This window comes from Ovis aries, chromosome 1 (genome assembly GCF_016772045.2).
Source record: "Ovis aries strain OAR_USU_Benz2616 breed Rambouillet chromosome 1, ARS-UI_Ramb_v3.0, whole genome shotgun sequence".
In the NCBI taxonomy this organism is placed as follows: domain Eukaryota; kingdom Metazoa; phylum Chordata; class Mammalia; order Artiodactyla; family Bovidae; genus Ovis; species Ovis aries.
This window is the reverse complement of record NC_056054.1, coordinates 92727730-92741731: the sequence shown is the minus strand read 5'-3', so window position 1 is coordinate 92741731 and position 14002 is coordinate 92727730.

Below are 14002 nucleotides of genomic sequence, written 5' to 3'. Positions count from 1 at the left end.
CAGTTATTGAGTCTTTGCAGTTTGAATGTTAAGCATTTTGTATGCATTATCCTACTGACTTATATACACTGTGATAAGTATTACCCCCATTTTACTGAGGAGGAAAATGAGAGTCAGAGAACGTGGCATTACTATTGTTCACCAGTATCCAATTCTACTCTCTTTCTGGACGCATGTGAATAGCTATTCTCTGCCATGCCGCTATTAGCTGTGCCCATATCTACTTTGGTCAGTGAAGCGCCAACAGCAATGCTGTGAGCTGCTGCTGGATAGGAACACTGCATTCCTGATGCTTAAGTCACCACCAGTCTTTCCTCTGTCACAGTCATCATGGAAACCAGCATGGGTGTGGAGAGTTAATGTTGAGCCATCCTAAGCAGAACGGCTGTGCTCGAGAGTTGCCAGACCTGTGTCAGTCTTTGCTTGAGCAAGAATTAAAGCTTTCTTGTTTGAAGCCATTCAAACGCTGAGATTGTTTGTTACCTCAGCATAGCTTGGCCAATCCTGACTAAGGCAGAGGGCTTAAAAAACTCCCCAAGGTCTCAGAGCTTATAAGTAGCGTGGCCGGGATTTGAGCTCAGATCTGTATGAAGCCCATGTTCAATAGTTTATCTAAGAGTTGGGCAAAGACTTTGTGAGAAATAGAGAGTAAGCAGCAGAGAGTGAAACTACTATAACAGTTACTGTCATCAGCTATCTTGTTTCACCTTGGATATGATAATGATAGTGTCATCTTTGAAGTTGTATGGCATTTCTCCAGATCTGCACATGTTTGGAAACAAGTAAGCAAAACAGAATAACCTTATCAGTTATGGTAAAATGTGTGTTTTCAACATTATGAGAGGATCAGGAAAAGTCATGTTAAATTTGTGAAGCAAAGAGAGTTGGTGAAGCAAAGTTTGAAAACAGGAAACATCTAAATTAAATCATATTCATTAAAATCCTTTACCCAGCAAGCAGTTTCAACGATACACCCTTCACTGGAACCTCTGGGAAGCAATCTAAGCCTCTTTGGGATGCAAAGATGATAAAATTGATAAGTAGAGCAATTATTAAAAGTTTTAAAGACAGAAATTGCTGAGTACCCAGCCAAGTTGAGTGGGAAAAAGAGGGTGAAACAGGAAGGATACAAAAGCACTCATAGTTTTCAGACCACACAAACTGTTAAAACAGTATAAAGCCCTATATGTTATGAAGAACTAAGATAGGGACTCCCGAACTTGTGGAGAGCATCCTGCACTAACTGCCAGAATCTGATTGCTGGGGCATTCCTAAAACCGTGGCCAAAACCACATGGCTAGCTTTTGTCAATTTCATCCTTCATAGTGGAAGACATTAAATTTGAATATGGCTCCTAATTTATTCAAAGAAAATAAAGATAGTATCTTCTTAGTGTCTCTAACCCATCAGCACAACCCGACCAAAGTAGCCAATTCTTAAAGACAGAACATTAATAAAAAGGAAAAGCAATCCCTTTCTTGGGTCAGTAGACAAAGTAGGAAATAGCTCCAACTGCCTATTTTCTTACTCTTCCAGCTCTGATCCCAAGACAGGATGTTATCATGGTCCTTAGGGATGGGTGACAAATGAGGTGCTAATGGATCCTTTGGACTGAAATTCAGATGCATGTGGGTCTTTGCCAAAGCTCTTGTCCAGGGAGAACCAAAGGAATGGGATTGGGTCTTGGTGCATCATTTAAACAGAATGAATGTAGCATCAACTGCAGTAACCTGGGCTGAGACCAGGTTCTGGCATCTTCTAGGGCTCCTCATCAGCTCCTTTGATGAGAAACAGGCTTACTTTTCATGAGGCTGTGTCCACTGTGGCTATTACATCAGAATCTGAGGTTTCATCAGTGCTGGCTTGATTGCCTTATCTAATATGAGATATTTATATTTAAGATTCACCATTAACGCATTTGTATGGTCAAGTTGTACAGAGCATTATAAAGCTGTCTGCAATTCTTGGCATCCTAAACTAGCACACACTCAAATACTAAACCTAACATATTCAAAACAATGGCACTCCACCTTTTCTCAATGGAACATAATCACAATGTTTCATAAGAAATTCCTCACAGTGAAAAGGTGTTTTTGCCATCTTGATGGAGTCTCCTTCTGTGTAAGTAAAAATATTTTACTCCTTCATCGGCCCTTCATGTGTGCGTATGTGCTAAGTCGCTTCAGTTGTGTCCAACTCTTTGAGACCCCACGGAGGAGAGGCTGACCTTAGGTAACAGGCACCCCTCCTCCAGTATAACAAGACAAGGAGAAGCAAATGGGTCCCTGGTTAGGCAGGTAACTCACCACCATTCCTGTCTGCAATCTGAATGGGGCCACAATTGCACACTTTCAGCCTCTTTCACTTTCACAGGGACAAATTCTCTGCCATCCAGGCTGCTGCCAAGCCCTGCATGAAAAAACTACCAAAAAGTGTGTCCTTACTCAGAGTGTCAGCATTCCTAGTTAGGCTTTTCCTCTCTGGATTGGCCATGGTAAAACATCCTTAAGAAGCATGTTTGGTTTCCTCTTCAGATAATGCCTTCTCCATCACTGCCACCTCATGACAAGCTCTGGCTCTGCTTTGAGCCATGTGTTCAAGGGGTTTAGGTATAGACTTGCAGGATAAGTTAAACAGGGAAAGCTGGGAAGGCACTCTCCATACTCACCAAAGTTCTTTTAAGGAGAGCTATCTCTCCCAAGATACGTATTAATTACAAAGGAAAATACAAAGATTTTGAAAATTTTGCAAAAATTTTGTGGTAGAAAAATGTGGTAGACACCTCTTAACCCATTGATCAAGGTTAACAATCACCAGTAATGAGATACATTGACCTCATGTACTTCCTGATATGATGAACCCAGAAGTGTACATCATTCTTAAGATATTCATGCCAAAAATGCCTACCACAGTCTAATCATGAGAAGACATCAGACCAACTCAAATGAAGAGCCATTCTGCATAAACCTGGGCTGTAGCCTTCAAAAGAGTGAGGTTGTTCAAATGTCCTTCAATGGACAAACGCTTAAATAAATCAGGGGACATTGTACAGTGGAGCACACAGTAAGGAAAATGAACAAACAATTGATAAATCAAACAACTTGGATGGACCTCAAGGGAATTTTGCTGAGTGAAAAAAAGCAGTTTTGAGAGGTCACATTCTATAAGAGTCTATTTATATGGCATTCTTGAAATGACAGAACTATAGATACAGAGAACAGAGTCATGTTTGCTAGGGGTTAGGGGGTGGGAAAGGAAGGGAGCAAAGGCAGCTCCCTCCTTGGGTACCATAAGGGATCCTTATGACCGAACTGTTTTTGATGGCGGCCACAAAAAACCACCCATGATAAAACTGAATAAAATTACACATGCATGCATATATAGACACAGAGATATACACAAGCCCATGTAGAACTGATGAAACCTGAAGAAAGTCCATGGATTGTACAATGTCTATTTCCTGGTCATGCTTTTTGTGCTCTAATTATGCAGAGTGCTTCTACCCGAGGGAAATCAGGTCAAGTGTACAGGGATCTCTCTGTATTGTTAATATTTCTTACAACTGTATGTGAATCTATAGTTACCTCAATATGTTTTAAAAAGTATATTAAGGTTGTAAAAGTCAAGGAAAGACTTATTAGAGGTTTCAGATTAGAGGAACCTAAGGAGTCATGATAATTAAATGCAATATGGGAGCCTGGATTTGATGCTGAACCAGAAAAAGTACTAGTGTGGGATGAAGTCTGTAGTTTGGTTCATTGTACTATGCCGATGTTCATTTCTTAGCTTATATCAATGTATGATTATTATATAAGATATAAGAGTAGGGGATGCTAGATGAAGAAAACTCTCCACTATTTTTGCAACTTTTCCTCTAAGTTTAAAATAATTTCAAATTTTAAAAAAAGTTTAAAAGGTTTGTAAAGAAAAGTTTCTTTTATCCTAATCAGAAATCTAACTGCCTTTTAAACATAAATTGGAAAGCTAGCAAACTAGAGGAAAGAAAATAATAAAGGGAAAACAAAACACACATATGTAATTTCTTAATATTCTTACTGATAAGCTTTCTTCACGTTTAAGACCATTTATAGCGGCTGCTAATATAATATAAAATCCTAGAGTTTAAATATCACATCGATACTACTTTTCTATTATACTAACCTCTACAGTCCACTATGTTACATTTGCCTGATCTAATAACCATTGTTTTTCAGAGCAATTTTCTCCACTGATGATTGTTCTGTGAGCAAGCCATCTCCTGCTCCCCTCACTTGCCACTCGTGGTGGAGACCATAGCTAGGTGGAGATCCCAAGGCCACTTTGGTTCCAAAGAACCCATCCAGGCTGCCTCAAGCATAGAGGAGTGACCCACAATGACTCAACACACTTTTCAATACAACTGGTTGGAATAAGATAGATTTCCTCACATCCATGATCTCAGTATCACACTTTCAAGGCCAAGGAACTCAGAGGACAGAACAGCCCACCCAGCAGTGTGCACTCTGCAGGCTTATTCTCCAGGCTCAGCTTCTGCCATGTTCTTTGGCTGAACCATCTAAAGAGCCAGGTTTTGCTGTGTGTAGACTTTTTTTTTTGCCTTCCTCTAAATAAGTATTTTTCCAAGCGTGGAATTCAGAGGAGAGGTCACTTTTTCTGCATGGGAATCTGCCTGGTTTCTTTTTATGGTCATTTCTATATCCAGAAAGTCCCAGGTCTAGGATGGCATGGAACATTCTGGTGACGCTCCTCTGAGCAAGTGTCCCCGTATCCACTTGCTATCTTGTCACCTCAAATCTCATGCGGTAGCCACTCCCAGGTCCTACAGTCCCTGGTTTTTCTGCTCAAGTGGAAAAAGTACACTCCTCTAGTTTCTTCTTTGAGTTCTTATCTGTATAGCTCTGGTCCAAGGCCGGACTGGTCTGGTTTTCATCCATCTGACCACAGAGGTTACAGCAGGATGGACAGAAGTTTGGACATAGCAGTCTGGGAAAACTTCTCCTATAAACCTGACTTGATACATCTGTCCTGCTGGCAACCAGAGGCCCATCAAGCAGCCAGCTGGCTCCTCGCCTCTTCCCAGAGGCTTAATCCAATGAGGAGCTCCCTAATATGTTTCACTCTGGCGGAAGCAAGTGTCCTGCCCAAGACAGTCCAGTGGGCTGGGCGTACCAGGAGCCCCAGGGTAGCAGAAGCAGTGTCCCACCCCAGGCAGGAGCACAAGGAAGATGTTGACATCCAGCAAGGAGAGTAAGACTGGTGGACCAGACTGTGTCCATCCTTGCTGTTTTCTCAACAACCGCCTCCCCCAAAACACAAAAGATAAAGCCCCTGCTCTCATCTATCTGGTTCTGCTAGATGAACCAACAGAGCATAAAGCTAGTTTCCTGATATTCAGACCCCAGAGTCAATGGTTATTATTATACAAGAGGTCCAGCCTAGAACTTCAGGTACTTCCTTTTTAAGCCAAAGTTGTCTGGCACAAACAACTTTAAGGAAAAATGTGCCGCTCCACCCAAACCTCGATGGTAGGAAACCCTCCCCTTCTACTGGGTTGGCCAAAAAGTTTGTTTGGGATTTTCCATAACATCTTATGGAAAAAAAGCAATCGAACATTTTGGCCAACCCAATTGAATGTTAAGGAAATCTACTGTGCTGACATCTCAAGTGGTGTGACTGGCCTGGGCTTCAACCAGGGGGAAAACGGGAAATACTCCAGGCCAGGGAAGGAACTGGGTGCTATTTGAGACCTCCATTGAGGTCTCTGTCACTGTGTACTGCAGCTCAGCGAGGCTTCCGCAGTGAGTGAGCAGGCTGAACTCACCCTGCTGGCAGGCAGGGAGCACTCGGTGAGGGTTGGCTGATGGCAATCACGTGGCTGGACTGAGATTCCCCCTTTAAGGGACATGTGCTCACAGCACCCTTCAGCCACAGCCTCAGGTGCAAGGCACCAGCAGGAGGGGCCAACCATTGCCATTCTCACCCGCTCCTTGCCACTGTACTAGAATGTCCTTGGAAGGGCCCCGGCTGCCACGGGCACTGTAGGTGGGGGCAATCATCCGTGGAACTCTGTGACATTTTCTTTCTGTTTATTCTTTAAGTTTTAGTGGAATTCTGTGGTCCAGACTTGGTTTCAGACTCTGTGCTCTCAGAGTCAGCTAAAGTACAAAGGGGGGAAAAAAGAGAAAGTAGTGGGAAAAATTAGATTCTTGATTTGTGTCCAGATGGTTCTGGACGAAAATAGACTCAGAGATTCTCACTGCAAACTTGCCTCTGGTATGAAGCTCCCCTCCCCTCTTCATTTAAGGTCTTCTTGGTAGAAGAGGGAATGGGGATGGGAAAATACTGGGAATGTTCATTTTTCTTTTTCCCAGACGTATATTAAAAGGCAGCACAGGTTCTAGCTGAGGACTTTGGGGAACACAAGGAGTCGCCCTTTACCTGGGGCCCTAGGATGATAGGATTTTTCACCAACTTGGAAGAGCCCCTTGGAGGCAGGCTTGCAGGATGGGATAGTGTACTCTGCAGGTGACGATACTGTGTGCTGGACCACATGGCCCTCACCAGACTCCACTTTCGAGGAGCTTGAGGGAAAGGAGGCAGGCAGCACACAGACCCCGGGGTCTGGGTCCTCTGCCTCAGAGAGCAGCAAGGTTTCATCCCAGCCCAGTCTCCTTCCCTTCAAGGAGATGCTCATGAGAGGGTACCCAGTCCTCTTTGAGGAGTGCACGAGAGCCTTGGGGCTTCCCTGGTGACTTGGCAGTAAAGAATCTGCCTGCAATGCAGGAGCTGCAGGAGACACAGGTTCAATCCCTGATTGGGAAGATCCCTTGGAGAAGGAAATGGCAACTCACTCCAGTATTCTTGCCTGGGATATCCCATGGACAGAGGAGTCTAGCGGGCTATAGTCCATAGAATCGCAAAGACTGAAGGGATTTAGTGCACACGCAGGCATGGGGACCTTGAGGAGACACCTGTCAGCAACAGGAAGGCTGACGGATGGAACGGCCCCATCTCAGGACCTCCAGGGCATGAGCTTGACAACAAAACCAAGTGACCCTAGGGCCCCACCCTGACCAGACAGAGGCCATGCCCTGTGCTTCTCTCATCCCCCAAATTATTCCCAGTCACTCCTTTGAGGCTCACTGAGAGCCCAGTGTTCATAAGTCACCACACAAGGTGGGTGTCCTAAAGTCCAGGACCTCCTCCAGTGGCAGCCAGTCAGATGCTCATGAATGAATAGTGGCCAAATGGAAGGTACTTTTTAAAAAATATGCTTTTCTACAATTGGGTTTCCTTCCCAATATTCCTAATGTTGCAACTGTCTTACAGACAACCAGAGTGCCAGTGAGTCTGTCCTTGGATCTGGGTGCCAGGGACAGGCAAGAGAGGAGAGACAAAGGGGTGTCAGTTGCAGGGCCCAGGCAGATGCCGGAAGCAAGAAACAGCAGATAGGCTAAAGAAAGCATCCTTGTGAAGGTCAGGTGGTAAGGAGAGAGTCCGATCTGAGACACTGCTGCCGCCAGACTTCAGGCAGATGCTGAAGGAGAAGCTCAGTCCAGAATATCTCCTCAGGCGCTGAGACTCAGACGTGGGGACCTCTGTATAGTTTGCCTAGGGCCATGTCTGGGTTCAGCCCTGAGGTCTTTTTTCAGAGCTTGAGGACTTGAAATAAGATCTTTCAACTTTCTTAACCCACTTCACCTATCTGTTGGGATTCCCTTGTGGCTCAGCTGGTAAAAAATCTGCCTGCAATGTGGGAGATCTGTGTTCAGTCCCTGGGTTGGGAAGATCCCCTGGAGAAGGGAAAGGCTACCCACTGCAGTATTCTGGCCTGGAGAATTCCATGGACTATACACTCCCTCCCTAGGGCCACAAAGAGTTGGACTCAACTGAGAGACTCACTTTTGCCTGTTAGGTATTTTCTCAGCTTCAAATCATCATTAGGGGAAACCTTATTGTATAGGCAATATGTTTGAACACAGAATAACAATATTTTACATTTTACTGTGCTTTATACTTAACAAATCACTTTCACATCTCTTCTCTTGTGTGAGTTTCAAAACTACCCTATGAGGCAGAAAGGAAATGACTGGATTCCACACACCATTAGATTCCTGGAAGGCAGGGACTATTTTGTTCTCTGTTATAACTTAAGCATGATATGTTGCCTGGTGCAGGGTAGATGCTTAACTAAATATTTGTTTAATAAATGGATGAATGGATGGATGGTTGGATGGGTAGATGGATGGATGGATGAGAGGGTGGACAGATGGAAGGATGGATGGAATCTGCCTTGATTTTCAAGCTGGATTCAATTCCCAGTTCCATTTACTACCTTTTGGCTTTGTCCAAGTCTCTAAACCTTATTTTTCTAACTTGTGAAATAGCAATAATGATATCATTTCTGCTACCAGTGTCATAGTGATTGGGAATAGAGCCAGGGCTTGAACTAGGATTTCCTGATTTTTGGTTCATTGTTTGTTTCATTATGGTGGAGGGAAGGAAGGAGGAAATTGTTGTGTGTTTGTCTGTCAGGCTATGTTTTAGGAACTTTAGGGGGAATTATTATGATTATTCCCAATTTACAGGTGAAGAAACTAAGAGAAGTGAAGTGACTTGTTGAGGTTCCACAATGGAGTTAGGATTCAAACCCAGGTCTGCCTGACTTCAAAAGCCAGCTTTTCCACCACCTACCATATTTTATTTTTAGACAATGATTAGACATCTCTCAGGTTCCTCATCCATCCTGGAAACAAGACTGACAGTGACTGCCAAATACTCCAGTACTGCAGTGGAAGCAGCCACTTGTGCGTTTGCCCCCGTTTTAACTATTGAATATAAACAACCCTGCAAGTTGGAATGTTTTGGCCAGAAACACGGTTGTCCACTACTACATTCTAGAGCATCAAATAGCTCCCTGGTTGCCCAATTTTTTTTTATTCTAGACACTCTGAAAAATAGCAGGTAATGTAATCTTTACGAGACTAGATCTGTGGAACCATTTATGGCTCAAAACAAACTCAAAGTATATGACGATTTATCGTGGAAGTCACAGAGGAGGAAAACCTGGCGGAAAATGAAAACAGAGCTTAGCCTAAATCTTTTCATAGCCTTTCTATCAGAGTAATTAGTTGCATTAACTTTTGGCCAGGAAGCAGGTATACAAAGCAACTTAGGACCCCAAACTCTGATACAGGATGTTCCAATATGGGGCACACCTGGGCTTAGGAAGAGGGGAAGGAAAGTGGGGTGGAAGAGAAAGAAGTAGCTTTAATTCTGGAGCAAATGGAAACTCTTAATGGGTGAGGCTTGAATATGTCTGTCTCCAAGATGTATTTCTTTATCAGTGAAGGCTCAGCTGCAAGTGACTAAGAGCCTAGCCTAAGTTAGTCTAAAGCAAAATGTTAACTTATTGGTCCACACAACTTACAAGTCTAGAGGCTGGCTGTCACAGACTTAATGTTTGTGTTCTCCCCAAATTCATACGTTGAAACCCTAGCCCTCATTGTAATGGTATTTGGAGGTAGGGCCTTTGAGGCTAATTAGGTTTAGATGAGGTCATGAGGGTGGGGTCCTAGGGATGAGAACAGTGCCTTTATAAGAGATCAGCGAGCCTTCTCTCTCTCCTTCTCTCTCTTTCTCTCTTTGCCATGTGAGGATTCAGCAAGAAGGCAGCCATATGCAAGCCCGGAAAAGAGCTTTCACCAGAACCTGATCAACTGGCACCCTGACGTTGGGTTTCTAGTCTTCAGAACTGTGAGAAACAAAATTTTGTTGTTTAAGCCACCTGGTTTATGGTATTTTGTTATTGCAGCCTGAGCTGACAAAGACACAGGTATGGCTTCAGTATGGCTGGCTACCGGAGTTCAGAGCTGGTCATTAGAATCTTGTTTCTCTCACTCAGTATTTGAACTCTCCTTACTCTCTCAAGGCTCCATTCTCAGAAAAATTTATGCCCCAGTGAGGCTACATTGCCTGCCAGATTCAAGTTGGAAGGGCAGTCTAGATGGAGGCATCTCCTTCTATTCCAGAAATCCCAGCAAGAACCCATTACATCTCATTGGCTCTGATAGGGAAACACGCCTATTCCTTAACCAATCTCTGTGGCCAGAGAATATGACATGCTGACTGCCTGTGGCCTTGGCCATGTGCTTCACTCTGATTCTGTGGGCCTAGCCCCACCCAAAGAACACAAAATGAGGTGGGAGTGTGGGGGCTGAAGACACAAAGAGCACAGCAGGTTAGTGGAGCCTGGGTGGAAGCCAGGTCAGACCTCGAAAGCAAACCCCCCAGGACCAAGAAAAGAGTGAGTCAGCAAGGGAGCAGATGAATGCCCACAAATAAACCACTGTGACGTATCTCAGTAACCTTGCACACTGAGTTTACTATTAAGCTGTGAGATGTTTTATCCAAAATAAGTTAAATGGTAGAGTTTGTTAGGATGAAAATTCATACCGTCTGTGTCTTAAGTTCTGAAACTCAGTTCATAGGGTTCGGTAATAGGGTTGGTTTATCAAAATTTGTCTAATTAAATCATTACAGATGTGCCTCACTTTTCACCATGTGCTTATTCCTTTTAGTGTGTATTAAACTGAATTTGAGACCAGTGGATTATATTTTCAAATGTGAGGACACTTAAAGGAGCATTGTGAAATGCATCTATGAAAAAAAAGAAACCAAAACACTCCCTTAATTTCTCTATAAGTGTAGGTTGTGGCCCATTGGCCTTTTGTAAAGTGAGGCCTCAGTAGCATCGTTAAATGTGGTGAGCATGACCGTACACACAGCCTTGACTTGAAAATCTATAGCAGTAACTGCAGAAGAATCCTAAAAAACAAAACAATAACAACAACAAAACTTTCCCCAATGATGTTTTTCCATATGAGTCTATCCTTATAAGACTAAATCTCTTTAAATTCATTTCCCCAGACTATGTTTCTCCCTGAACAACAAATTCCATAGAATGAATAACCCTGCAGAGATGTGACAGCAGAAAGACTCCAGGAGCCAATGGTCCTGGAACCAACAAACAAAACTCTGGTTCAATATGGTTGCCATCAGATCAAGGGTCAGGCCTCTGTGCATCTCCACGCTACCAATTAGCATGATGCTCCAGCTGAGTTAAACGGTTCTCATTGGCAGCTTCCACCCCATGGGGGAGGCCATCAGGACAGATGCCAAAGTAGGCATATATTGTGTGTGAATTGTTCCGATTTGTTGATTTGGATATTTTATTTGAGTTGTTGATAAAAGCTGATACTCAATTAGTACTAGAACTAAAGTTGTGCTTATTAGGAATTTTCTCTTCAACAGGCTGGGAACTCAGAGGTTTCCTTCAGCCAGGGGCACTCATGGTAATCTTTAGGACATTCTCTTCCAGCTGAAAACATTAGGATGTACGAATACGATCATGACATAAATATCTCCAAGTAGGGCAACTAGGGCAAGGAGAACATAATTTCTGCCTTTAAATAATAAAAGACTCTTTTCCATCGTAAAAGATGAGAGAGGGGCAGATTGCAAAGGACTTGCAAGTGCTTATTGGTCCTATTTCACCCTCTCAGGAAGGAAGCAGAGAGCATCTTTTCTGGAAATAATAGGTAATCCTCTCCCTTGTGTATTTCTAGGGGCACTTGAACCTCATTCCCAGAAGCATCTCCCCCAAGTGCTCTCAGGGTGCCAAAACTCCTTTCACAAGTCACACTGCTCAGTTCTTCAAGTTCAAAGGCAAACATCTGGGAGATGCTAGCTTAAATCTATGAACATGTTCCTTAGAGATGCCAGAGCCTTTCCGGAGAGGTGGTATTGGTGACATCTGATATCCGCTGCAGGAATTATCTCACTGAATCCTCCCAGCAACTGTACGGACAGGTGTACTATTACTAACACCCTTTTACAGAGGAGGAAACTGACATTTAAAAGCAAAATAAGGGGGACTTCCCTGGTGGTCCAGTGGTTAAAAACCCACCTTCCGTTGCAGGGAATGCAGTTTTGATCCCGAGTCCAGGAACTAAGACCTCACATGCTGTGGGTAATCAAGCCCACACGCCATAACTAAGACTCAACACGGCCAAATAAATACATAAAAATGAAAAAAATCCCCCAAAACAAAATAAGGAACTTGCCTAGGTCCTGCAATCTTTTGAGAAACAAAAGGGTTGAGAAGGGAATAGAAAAGTATGAGGACAGGTAAGCTTCACAGTTGTTGCCGGGGCCAAGCCCCCAAACCATTCACAGCACAGCTCTCTCTGTTTTCCCAATAGGAGGAGTCTAAACAGGCATGGTGTAGGGTAAGGGGGGTACCCAGCAAGTAAAACACAACCATGTACCCATCTGAGCAAACACATTCACCATCATTTCCCCGTGGCAGATTCCAAGGTGGAAAAGGAAGGCGCTGTGTGAGTCTCCCTTCTTAGCTCCCGTCAACCATGCACACACTCCATGCCACTGACTTCTTGCCCTTGGGACCTAGAGGTTGCAAGCAGTGAGTAGTAGTAGCAGCAAACTAGAAGGAGATTCCCCTCCCCCCCCCCCCACCCCCTCGTCGACCTCACTCAGAATCAGATGCTGGCAAACAGAATGGAGCCCAGAACGAAGAATGATGGTGGTACCTGATACTCCCCCTGGGCCTCCCCTCACCACTACACTCCTCAAAGACTGCCATATGTAACATATTTAAGAACATAAACCACCCTCACATATCCCCACAGCCAAGAATTCTCCCTCAGTATCTACACTTTGCTTTGTAATTCTAAGCCAGTCCCACCACAGCAAGCTCTGGTGCATCCAAGATGGGACAGATCAGGAGATTGCTGACTTTGCCCTGAGTACCCTGCAGGCAGCCGATCCACCTGGGAAGGTCTGATATGCTGGACTGCAGACAGCTACTGCGTCCCAGGAATCCAGATGCTCCTTATTAAGATATTTTGAGCTTGTGTTGTTAATTTGTCCAATTATAAGGGAAGAAGGAGGTTCTGATAGCTCTCTCTGTAATTTCCCACACTTTGGGGGATCAAAATTCCCTGCCACATACGGGAGAGGAGCTGAAAAACTTGACTTCTACTCAATGCAATTCCGAATCCGGTGGGTCATTCCTTGAACGACCTTATATTAAACTTCTACTTGTGTATCAGGACTAGTGATGGCTGCTGGGCTTTCTTCAGAGGTCCCCATAGCAACACACCCGAGACAAACCAACATGATGGCAAGTGGCCAGTGCCGAAGGGCAGGCATGACCCGCACCACGGGAGCAGAATGCAGGGTTCAAGGCCTCAGCTGCGGCTGATGGCCAGAGAAGTGTTTGCCTTTATAGGGCAGCTCAGTCTTCTTCTGCACTCTGGGGTCCATTTTTAGATTCAGATTCAAAGAGCATCAGGTTCAGTTCAGTTCAGTTGTTCAGTTGTGTCCAACAATTTGTGACCCCATGGACTACAGCACGCCAGGCCTCCCTGTCCATCACCAACTCCCAGAGTTTACTTAAACTCACATCCATTGAGTTGGTGATGCCATCCAACCATCTCATCCTCTGTCGTCCCCTTCTCCTCCCATCTTTAACCTTTCCCAGCATCAGGGTCTTTTCCAATGAGTCAGTTCTTCGCATCAGGTGGCCAGAATATTGGAGTTTCAGCTTCAGCATCACTCCTTCCAATGAATATTCTGGACTGATTTCCTTTAGGATGAACTGGTTGGATCTTATTGCAATCCAAGGGACTCTCAAGAGTCTTCTCCAATACCACAGTTCAAAAGCATCAATTCTTTGGTACTCTGCTTTCTTTATAGTCCAACTCTTATATCCATACATGACTACTGGAAAAACCATAGCTTTGACTAGATGGATCTTTGTTGGCAAAGTAATGTCTCTGCTTTTGAATATGCTATCTAGGTTGGTCATAACTTTCCTTCCAAGGAGCGTCTTTTAATTTCATGGCTGCAGTCACCATCTGCAGTGATTTTGGAGCCCAAAAATCAAAGTCTGTCACTATTTCCACTGTTTCCCCATCTA